At 39.6% G+C, this 11,288-nt stretch overlaps 1 non-coding gene across 1 annotated transcript; it reads left to right on the top strand.

Annotated features, from left to right (window-relative positions):
• The first annotated feature begins 5,673 nt into the window (after positions 1-5,673).
• On the top strand, positions 5,674-5,780 carry LOC145117929 (small nucleolar RNA R71). Its single transcript, XR_013712921.1, has one exon. It is a non-coding gene; the product is annotated as a small nucleolar RNA R71 (small nucleolar RNA).
• Positions 5,781-11,288: the final 5,508 nt, after the last annotated feature.

The following is an 11,288-nucleotide window of genomic DNA, read 5'->3' on the forward strand; positions in this document are numbered from 1 at the left end:
GAGGAGCAGGTTGATGCTCAATCTATGAATGCAGTGGATGCATGGAAGCACTCAGAATTTCTGTGCCGCAAATATATGTTGAATGGGCTAACTGATGCACTTTATAATGTCTATTGTAAAGTTGCAACTGCTAAGGAACTATATAGTCTTTGGAAAGGAAGTATAAGACAGAAGATATTGGTACCAAGAAGCATGTTGTTGCTAAGTTCGTGGAATACAAAATGGTTGACTCAAAATCTGTTATGAGTCTAGTCCAATACCTCCAGGTCATTATACATGATAACAATGCAGAAGGGATGGACCTTAATGAGTCTTTCCAAGTTGCATCAATGGTTGAAAAGCTTCATCCCGGTTGGATAGACTTCAAAAACTACCTTAAGCATAAGCAGAAGGAGATTTCTATAGAGGAACCGGTGGTGCGCCTTCGCATTGAATAAGATATACGAATGGATTTGAAGAAAGGCAATGAAGTTGAATATTCTAAGGTTCATATGGTGGAAACTGGTCAAACTTCCAAGAGCAAAGGCAAGGGACCTCACAAAGGGAAAACAAAGGGAAAAAACTTAGGCCCTAAGGCAGGAACTTTTAAAAGAAGTTCAAGTGCTACAACTGTGGCCAACCGGGTCACAAGGCTTCGGAGTGCCTGCAACCTAAGAGAGAAAACCGTGAAGCAAACATGGTGAATGATAACATAGAATTGGTGGCCATAATAACAGATCTCACGGCTATGGTCTCTGAGGTGAATCTCATGAATTCAAATTCAAAGGAGTGGTGGATTGACACAGAGGCTACTCGTCATGTGTATCATGATAAGAGTGTTTTCAACACCTACAAGGAAGTTGGAGATGGTGAAAAGCTCTGCATGGGAAATGCAACTACCGCATATATCAAAAGTGTTGGTGATGTCGTTCTAAAAATGACTCCAGGGAAAGATGTGAAACTTAGGGAAGTTTTGTATGTTCCTGAACTTCGTAAGAATCTAGTTTCGGGTGGTTTGTTGAATTAGTTTGGTTTTAAGCTTGTGTTTGAGTCGGACAAGTTTGTTTTGTCCAAGAATGGTATGTTTGTGGGGAAAGGACATTCCATGAATGGCATGTTCAAATTGAATGTAATGGTGACAAACAAAATGAATAAAGCAAGTTCTAGTTCTACTTATGTGCTTGAGTGTTCAAATGTTTGGCATGGTCGCTTAGGACATATAAATTAGAATTCTATTAAACGATTAATTAAACAAGACTACATACCAAAACTTAATACTGCCTCAAATCACAAATGGCCCACATGTGTTGAAGCCAAACAGACTAGATTATCTTTCTAAACAATTAAAAGAAACACCGAACCTCTTGATTCAATTCACATTGATGTGTGTGATTTAAAGTCAAATCCCACTTAAGGGGGGAACAAATACTTCATTACATTCATCGATGATAGCACGCAATATTGTTACATATATTTACTTAAGAGTAAAGATGAAGCAATAGACAAGTTTATCTTGTACAAAAATGAAGTTGAGAATCAACTCAACAAGAGAATTAAAGTAGTTAGAAGTGATAGGGATGGAGAATATGCTTCTCCTTATGCTGAATTATGTGCAAAAAATGGAATCGTCATGAATTCACATCACCCTGTTCACCTCAATCCAATGGAATTGCTGAAAGAAAGAACCGTACCTTGAAAGAAATGGTTAACGCCATGATAATTAGTTCGGGTGTAAACCAGTTAATGTGGGGGGAAGCTATTTTGTCGGCTAACTAACTTCTAAATAAGATACCTCGCTAAGAAAAGAATGAAACACCGTATGAACTTTAGATGGGAAGAAATCCATCGTATAAGTACTTACGAGTGTGGGGATACCTAGCTAAAGTTGTTGTACCATCGCCTTAGGCACAAAAGTTAGGTCCTAAAACAGTGGATTTTGTATTCATTGGGTATGCATAAAGTAGTAGTGTTTATCGTTTTCTTGTGCACGATTCTAAGAATCATAATATTCACAAGAATAACATAATGGAATCAAGGAATGCTTCATTCTTTGAAGATGTATTTCCTTATTTGAAAAAGGAGGTTGAAAGCCCATATTTACCAAACAGCGAAGCATTTCGAGATGAAGAACGAGCTCAATCCGAGGAAGAAGAGAGAGAACTCAGAAGAAGTAAGAGGGCTAGAGTTGAAAAAAATCATTTGGTAATGATTTTTACACCTATGTGGTGGAAAGTGAACCTAAAACCTACCAAGAGGTGGTTACTTTTTCTGAGGGACCTCAATGAAAAGAAGCCATAAAAAATGAGGTAGAATCTATCTTACAAAATCATATGTGGGAACTAGTGGATCTACCTCCAGGTAGCAAGCCACTGGGTTACCGCTCGATTTTTAAGAGAAAGATGAAACATGATGGCAGTATTGATAAATACAAGGCAAGACTAGTAATAAAAGGTTATAGAAAAAAGGAAGGTCTAGATTACTTTGATACGTATTCGTCGGTAACACGGATTACATCCATTAGATTAGTTCTTGTCATTGCAGCTATTAGAAACATGCATGTTCATCAAATGGATGTGAAAACTGCTTTGCTAAATGGGGAGTTAGAAGAAGAAATTTATATGGAGCAACCTGAGGGATTCATTGCCTCGGGACAGGAGAACAAGGTTTGTAAACTCGTTAAGTCTCTATATGGATTAAAACAAGCTCCAAAACAATGGCATCAAAAGTTTGATCAAGTCATGATGGAAAGTGGCTTTAGAATCAATGAGTGTGATAAGTTTATCTATGTGAAAAAATCCACTCATGGTTATGTCATCTTGTGTTTATATGTTGATGATATGCTTATCATTGTTAGTGATGACAATATGATAAGATCCACGAAGGATATGTTGAAATCCAGGTTCGATATGAAAGATATGGGTTTAGCGGATGTGATTCTTGGAGTCAAGATCACAAGACCCCAAAGTGGTTTGATTTTAAGTGAAATACACTATATGGATAAGATTATTGAAAAAATTGCTAAGGGAGATACTAGCTAGCTAGAACTCCAATTGACACAAGTCAACATCTACGTAAAAATAGAGGTGATAGTGTTAGTCAAGTAGAATATTCAAGAATTATTGGCAGTCTGATGTATCTAATGAGTTGTACCAGACCTAACTTAGCATATGCTGTGAGCAGACTAAGTAGATATACTAGTAAACCCAGTTCTAAACACTAGAAGAGTATTACTAGGGTTCTAAGGTATGTGAGATACACACGAGAATATGAACTGCACAATGGCATACATCCATCAATTATCGAAGGATATACTGATTCAAATTGGATATCTGACATAAAAGATTCCAGATCTACAAGTGTATATGTGTTTACACTTGGAGGTGTTGCTGTAGCCTGGAAATCATCCGAGCAAATAGTTATATCCAGATCTACGATGAAATATGAATTTATTGCCTAAGATATTTGTACTGAAGAGGCGGAGTGGCTACGTCAATTTGTAGAGGGCATTCCCAAATGGCCTAAGCCGGTAACAACCATATGTATACATTGTGATAACCAATCGGCAATTGGTAGAGCTCAAAGTATAATGTATAATGGGAAATCAAGGCACATTAGATGTAGATATAAAACAATACGACAATTAATCTCTACAGGTGTTATCACGGTTGACTGGGTGAAGTCAAAGGATAACAAAATGCTTGAGTAGTGATGTAGTTTATAAGTCATCAAGAGGAATGAGACTAAAGCCATGAATGAATAAATTCATACGAAGGAAACCTTACCCAGAAGACTGGAGATCCCATGATCTGGGTTCAAAAGGATAACCTAGTTGTCTGAGTGAGGCAGGTTACTATGGGGGGGGGGGGGGAGTGAACATTACTTCCTAGTCCATTCCTATATGTAGTGACAAAATTAGGTTAAACATATGGTTTTTTTTAATGATTCTTGGAATCACCTATGTGAGAGAGAAGTGGGGTCGCATCGAAGGGAATTATTGGGGTACAATTCCTAAAGCTCTTGCAGAATCAGGTTAGTATTCAATAACCAAAACGAACACGTCTATGAGGATATGACCTTGTTAGGGAGAGTCCTGTGAGAATTACATTATTGTCTACACAAATGGCAGCTCAGTTCAAAGACACCGAGATCTACTGACTGCTAGGAGATTAAGTGTAATTCTTAAGGGAGGGTTCAAAGGGTAATACCTACCCATCCTATGCAGGATTCAACTGTTGAAAATTTCGTTTGGAAATTTGATCTTCAGAGATCGATCTCCATTCATGTGGGGGATTGTTGGAAAAATTTAGTATAAATATCTATATATTTACTAACTTTGAACATATATAAATATATACATATGCTGTATATATAATTAACTCTAAGTGGGTTTGTGTTCTCCTACATGAGAACTTCGAAACGATATATTATATGTCCAAAATGGAGTATATGTGAATGGGATATCGATACTCAAAGACAGGTATTTGAGAAATAAAGTTAGCAAATAGATGAATGTGAGAATGAGTCCCACATTGGTAGAAACACCCAACTCAGCTTGGTTTATAAAGTTGAATACATGAAAGGCTTACAAGCTTGTGTCTATGGTTTTACTTCAAGACCTACCCGCACGTATGGGGGAGGGGGGCTAATCTTGGATTACATAGACCAAAATCACCGAACTTGCGCATGGACGCGACCTACGGACACGAATGCAGCTCCGAAAAATTCGGGCTCGCACAACACTCATTTTTTGCTAAACTTGATAGTTTTGGTCCTAGTTTAACTTTTTTAACAGATGCATTAATTACGTATTTAATGCCATTTAGAGCCTCAATCAATTCTGTATCACGCATTTAATTGTTTCTGTTACATGTTCAACTATAAAAGGATACGTCCATTGGCTCATTCAACACACAAATGAAAATACTCTTCTTCCTCCTCCTTCTCTGTACACCTGCTTCCAACGATTCTTTTAGGCAAGTGGATATATCCAGCAATAGACACTATTATGGTTGTTGTACCCTGGGAACAGACGGCGAATATGTTTAAGGGAATCGAGCCCAACTCGATCCTTAGCCACTATGTTTACTACTAACCTTTTTCATATAGTAACATACAAAGAAGAAAAACAAAGTCCTACACTAATAGTTGGACTGCTGGAACTGTGTTGGCTGATTTTGATTTTGGTAATTCCCTTGACGGTTGTTGTTGAAATTTCCATTGTTGTTGTAATTCTCGTTTTGGTTGTAGTTCTGATTGAATGATCGCACACTATTTTGGAATTGACCATAGCCCTGCAAATGATTGATCTCCTCTTGACTTTTCATGCACTCATCTACAATGTGTCCCGAATCTCCACAACTTACACATATTTTTTGTCCCTAAAAAAGAATCACACCTTTCTCCTTGTCTAGACTAGAGAGTAGCAAGTGAAATTTTTTATTTAAAGAATTAATATCAGATTTTACTTCATTTTTCTAGTTTTTGTCTAGTCCAACTTAAGCAGCAGATGAAACTGGGGTGTCCCGTTTCTTAGCTGAGTAATTGGTTTTTGAACCATGCCTCAACTGCTCCAAGAATCGCCAAGCGTCTTCACTATCTTGCATCATAATAGTGCTGCCAGACGAGGCATTTATCATAATTTGATTGGCAGTATCGACTCCATCATAAAAGAAACGTACAAGTTGCCAACGAGGAAATTCATGATGAGGACATGAACGCAACAATTCCTTGAGGCGTTCAAATGCATCATGAAATTATTCATTGGGTTTTTGTGAAAAATCTTGTATTGCTTTCCTTATTTCCTTTGTTTTACTTGCAGGGTAAAACTCTAGCAAAAATTTAGTTTTTAATTGCTCCCAAGTAGTAATACCATGGGGCAAGAGAGGTGACCCAGTACTTAGCTTTTTCTTTTAAAGTGAACGGAAATAAGTGAAGTGTAAAGGAATCTCTATTAGTTCCTCACGAAGAGTATAGGTGAAGCATCATCATACTCTCCCGACTAAAAATGAGATGCCACTGATTGTCTATTAGGTTGTAGAAAGTAAAGATGAGGGAATTGGTTACCTTCGTTGTAGTATCCTCAATTTTCATTATTGAATCCACCATTTGGATTCCTTCGGTATTGATTCCAAAAGGCTTGATTTACGAACCCATCATTATAGTCATTGTTGCCATCATTGTGGAAATTTTGGTTGTTCCAGTTGTTGTAATTTCCTTTTCCACCCCGATTGCCTTGATTCCTCCTATTACCACCATTGTGGTTCTGATTCCAACCAATTCCATTGTCACTTCCATCGTCAACGTCCAAGTCATCCTCGTTACCGCCATTACCACCATTAACGAATTGAGGACCAACATTTCTATGATTTTGGTTCTGATTTCTACGATTACAACCGTTGTGCTTTCCTCCATTGCCTCCCATATTTTGTGCCCAATTTCCTCCGTTCTCACTGTTATGACCCCTGTTGTTTCTGTTTGGTTGTAGTTGTACTGGTGGGATGATTGGTGCATCGACATTGTGGTTGTTCCCATTGTTTCCATTGTTGTTGATTTATAATTGAGGAGCTACTGGTGGAGGATTGTTGACTACATCCTCATGCCCCTCGACCACATCTTCCACGACCACATTATCTACACTCATAGTGTTGATGTTCCTTCTGGCGACCCGATTTGAGCGAGCTGTTCGTTCGATTTCCGAATCAAATGCAATCGGTGAAGAACGTCGGTTATGTCTTGTATGCATGCACTGGTGTGCATGCACAACACAAATAAAACAAACGTGAACTGCAAACAAGAATTAAAATTAAATGTAAAAAGACTATGACTACTTAAACACAATAGTTCAAGCGCACAATCTCCCCGACAACGGCGCCAAATTTTGATCGAGGTCGTTGTCTCAACCAAAAATAAACCAACTAACCTACGTAGATAGTGTAAGTTGAGTCGAATCGACAAGGAGTTCGTGGTCAAACTATGTGTCACAATAGTCAATGAAAAATAGATTACTTGTAATTATCACGAAAATATTTAAACAAATATTAACCAAAAATACTTGGAAATTTATTGATTAAAATGAAACTTTAAATGAGAAAACTAAGGTACTCCCGGTCCAGTTGTCGGACAAACAGATTCACACACTTTCTTCCCTAAAATCCTAGTTCAATTACTTAAATTCAATTGGGATTTATTAACCTGTAACATGTAATTTTAGGAACACAATATGTTCATTCAACTAGTTGTCTTACTCCATACGTCTACTTGGATTAAGAACAATTAGTGAATTGGAAATAGAGTGTCTTGTAACTACCTATTACAATATTAAGATTTAGTAACACAAGTTGGAATAACACATGCGGAGTCAACAAATTGTGTTTATTCCTAAACTACTTGAACTTGGAACAATCGGTGAGATGACAATGCACTATTTTAATTATGAAATCACACAAATTCATATAACCCAATTTCAATCATTATGACCAAAATATTATCATATGAACACAACATGACAATTGAAATTAACTAGAATGAAGTAATAATCAAGTTGTTCATCCAAAAGTCCTAAACATTCCCGAAATGTTAAACATTCCATCAATGTAGTGCCATTTTTAGGCACATACACATCAATTCAATATATTTAGTACAAATTATTGTGCTATAAATATAGAATGATCATGAGGCCCCAGTATTGAGCCTTCCGGAGGGTGTCGAGGATTTTATGGTATTTTGTGATGCACTCATCACTAGTTTCGGGGTAGTTCTTATGCAAAGGGGACGAGTGATTGTGTATGCTTCTCGGCAGTTGAAGCCGCATGAGGCACGATTTCCTACTCATGACCTGGAGTTGGGGGTAGTGGTATTTTCCCTCAAGATTTGGAGACAATATCTATATGGGGTCCGTTGTACCGTTTACATGGATCAAAAGAGTTTGCGATATCTTATGGACCAGCCAAACCTGAATATGAGGCAGCGTAGATGGCTGGACGTGGTCAAAGTTTATGATTGCGAGATCCTTTACCTTCTGGGTAAAGCGAATGTGGTCGCAGATGCCTTGAGCCGCAAGTCGGTCGAATATTAAGCTGGAGACATGTGTATGAGGATATCAATTGATTCTCCACTTTTGGATTTGATCATAGGGGCACAGATAGAAAGAGTCAAGAAGGAGAAATGGAAATAGGAAAGGATCAGGGGCGAGATCAACATATTTGTCACCAATAGTCGGGGATTGTTGACCCGGTGTGGACGGGTTTGGGTTCCGGTTTTTGGAGGGATCAGGCAGATGGTTTTGGAGGAGGCTCATAAGTCTCGATTTTGGATACACCTGGGAGCCACCAAGATGTATTGGGATTTGAGAATAAGTTACTGGTAGCCGTGTATGAAGAGGGAGATAGCTTGGTATGTTGAGAGGTGCTTGCCATGTAGGAAGGTCAATGCCGAGCATCAGAGGCCACATGGCAAGATGCAGCCTTTGGAGGTTCCCATATAGAAGTGGGGATAGATCACATGGACTTTATCACCAAGTTACCGTAGACTGCCAAGGGTTTTGATGCTATATGGGTCATCGTGGATCGATTGACCAAGAGTGCCCACTTTTTGGCCATCCGGGGAGAGCTCATCGGCCGAAATGTTGGTCGATGTGTATGTTTGGGAGATTTTTGCTTGTCATGGGTTTCCGGTCTCCATTGTATCAGACCGAGATGTTCCGTTAACTTCTCGATTATGGCAGAAGTTCCACGAGGAACTGGGTACGAGACTACATTTCAGCACTGCTTATCATCCACAGACCGACGGCCAGAGTAAGCGGACCATACATAAACTTGAGGACATGTTACAGCCTTGTGTTATAGATTTTGGTGGGAGTTGGGATTCCTACCTAGCTCTTTTAGAGTTTTCCTACAACAACAACTATCACTCCAGCATTGGTGCCCCGCCTTATAAGCTCCTGTATGGTCGGAGATGTCGTACCCCAGTTTGTTGGGGGAAGGTTGGTCATAGAGTAATGGGAAGGACTGAGGTAGTCCTTCAGACCACGGAGCTTATTTAGTAGATCAGGCAGAGACTGTAGAAAATTCAAAGTCGGCAGAAGAGTTATGCCAACCAGCACCGATCAGAGTTGGAATTTTAGGTCGGCGATATGGTACTACAGAAGGTCTCATCCTGGAAGGGTGTGACACGCTTCAAGAAGAGGGAGAAATTAGGTCCCCTGCATATTGGATTGTTCTGTGTGATCGCCAGGGTAGGCAGGGTGGCCTACTGGTTGGATTTGTTGAGTGAGCTCAGCCAGATCCACAACACCTTCCATGTTTTGCAGTTGTGGAAGTGCGTGTTGGACGATGAAGCAGTGGTCCCTTTGGATGATATTCTAGTCGATGAGCTCCTGAAGTATATTGAGAGGACAATAACGTTAGTGGAGAGAAAGATGAAGTTGTTGCGCAACAAGGAGATACCTTTGGTAAAGGTTCGGTGGCATCATCGGAAAGGCTCCGAGTGGACATGGGACCTAGAGGCGGAGATGCGGGAGCATTATCCTGAGTTATTCGCGGCAACCGATTTCGAGGACGAAGTCTAGTTCAAGTGGTGGAGAATGGTAACATCCCGATGATGAGGTATTTTCAATTTTAGCCCTAAGTATGAAAGAATATTGCATTTTGACCTTTGGGTTTGAGAAGGTTTGCAATAATGGGCCATAGTGGCATTTTGGTGAACGTTGAGCGGACTAGGGCTGACCTTAGTACGCTAAGCATACACCACGTACACAGGGTGTACATGAAGAAACCTCAAACCCTAATGATTAGGGTTTGGTCCATATATAACCAATAATATAACCTCATTTATCATTCCCTCGTCAGCCTCCATCTGAGAAAACGCCCCTCTAGCAAACCCTATGTGAGAAAAGTGCATTTTGAGCTCATTTGTGTGTTTTGGTGGTGTTCTTGAAGAAGAAGAAGTTGGTACAAGGACTTGGAGCTTGGGGAGAAGCGTGGATCTAGGATTCTTTACTTGTTAGCTGCCCCCAAAAGGTAAAAAGCTCCTTGCTTGATCATCCTATCTTGTAGATCTAGTTATTTCTTCATTTAGGGGAATTTTGGTCCCATATATGGTGATTCTTGAGCATGGCATGCTCTTAACCAAATAAGTTGTCCTTTCAGACCTTATGAGGGGCCTTGAGTCATAAAAATGTGGTTTTGATGATTAGTGTTGCTCCATGCATGCTATAAAAGGTCTTAAGGCATTAAGATGTGGAGATTTTGTGTTTTAAGCACTTAATGGACATGTAAAGTCATAAAGTTGGAAACTTTATGACTCTTAGTGGTATTTTGGCCTTATATCTGAACGTTGGATGTGAGAGCTTAATGCATTAAGCTTTGAGGAAATGAGGTTCTGAACGTATGTTGTGCATACCTCAGCGTACGTCGTGCGTACATGGTTAATTTCCCGACTCTGGTCAAAGCTCGAGTACACCCAGCATAGGAGCTGAGTGCACTCAGTGTACTCGGCTGAGTGGACCAAGTTGACTCCATGACCCATTGACTTTGACTTTGACTTTGACCATGAGTGTGACTTAAGGGTATTGTGGGTATTTTAAGCAATAGTTGAGCCTTGGTATCTATCTGTTGAATAGGTGACGTGTAGAGTCTGTATTTGGAGCAATGTATCGTTCAGCTTTTCGTCAGACTGTGAGGCGAGTTCTCCTTACTATACTCATGGGTCGAAGGCAACAAGGCCAACCCATAGGATTAGATATCCTGAATTGTTGTATGCTATGATGTGGAGTTATGTGGTACTGGTTATGTGATTAGACTGGTAGATTTGTTGAACTGCCTGTGTTATCTATTATGATTGATAATGGTATGCATTGATATGTTAGTGTTTACTCGGTTGAGGCGGACGAGTGGATGGGCTGAAGGCCAAGATACCCAGGGCGGTCCGGATAGACTGAAGGCCTATGAGACGGACCAGTCAGGCCGAAGGCCCAGGGAGCGATCCAGATAAGCTGTAGGCCCGGTGAGGCGGTCCGGTTATGCTGAAGGCCCTATATGCATGCTGTTGTTTGTTATGTTTATGTGGTGGTACCTTTTGGGAAGTCACTAAGGTTTGACTTACAGTTTTAGTTCTGTTTCAGGTACTTCTGAGGACCGTGAAAAGGCGAAGGTGTGACCGTACACATCCTTGGTTTTATGTTGTTGATCTTGGGAGACTCTAATTTTTATTAATGTTTTTGGAAAAAATGGTTATGTAAACACTTTTTTTAGTAAATAGGTTGTTTTGAAAAGTTTAAATTTGTTGTGACTTTTGAGATGTTACAAATTGAA

This window comes from Lactuca virosa, chromosome 5 (assembly GCF_052849685.1).
Source record: "Lactuca virosa cultivar CGN04683 chromosome 5, Lactuca_virosa_CGN04683_v6, whole genome shotgun sequence".
NCBI classification, from domain to species: Eukaryota; Viridiplantae; Streptophyta; class Magnoliopsida; order Asterales; family Asteraceae; genus Lactuca; species Lactuca virosa.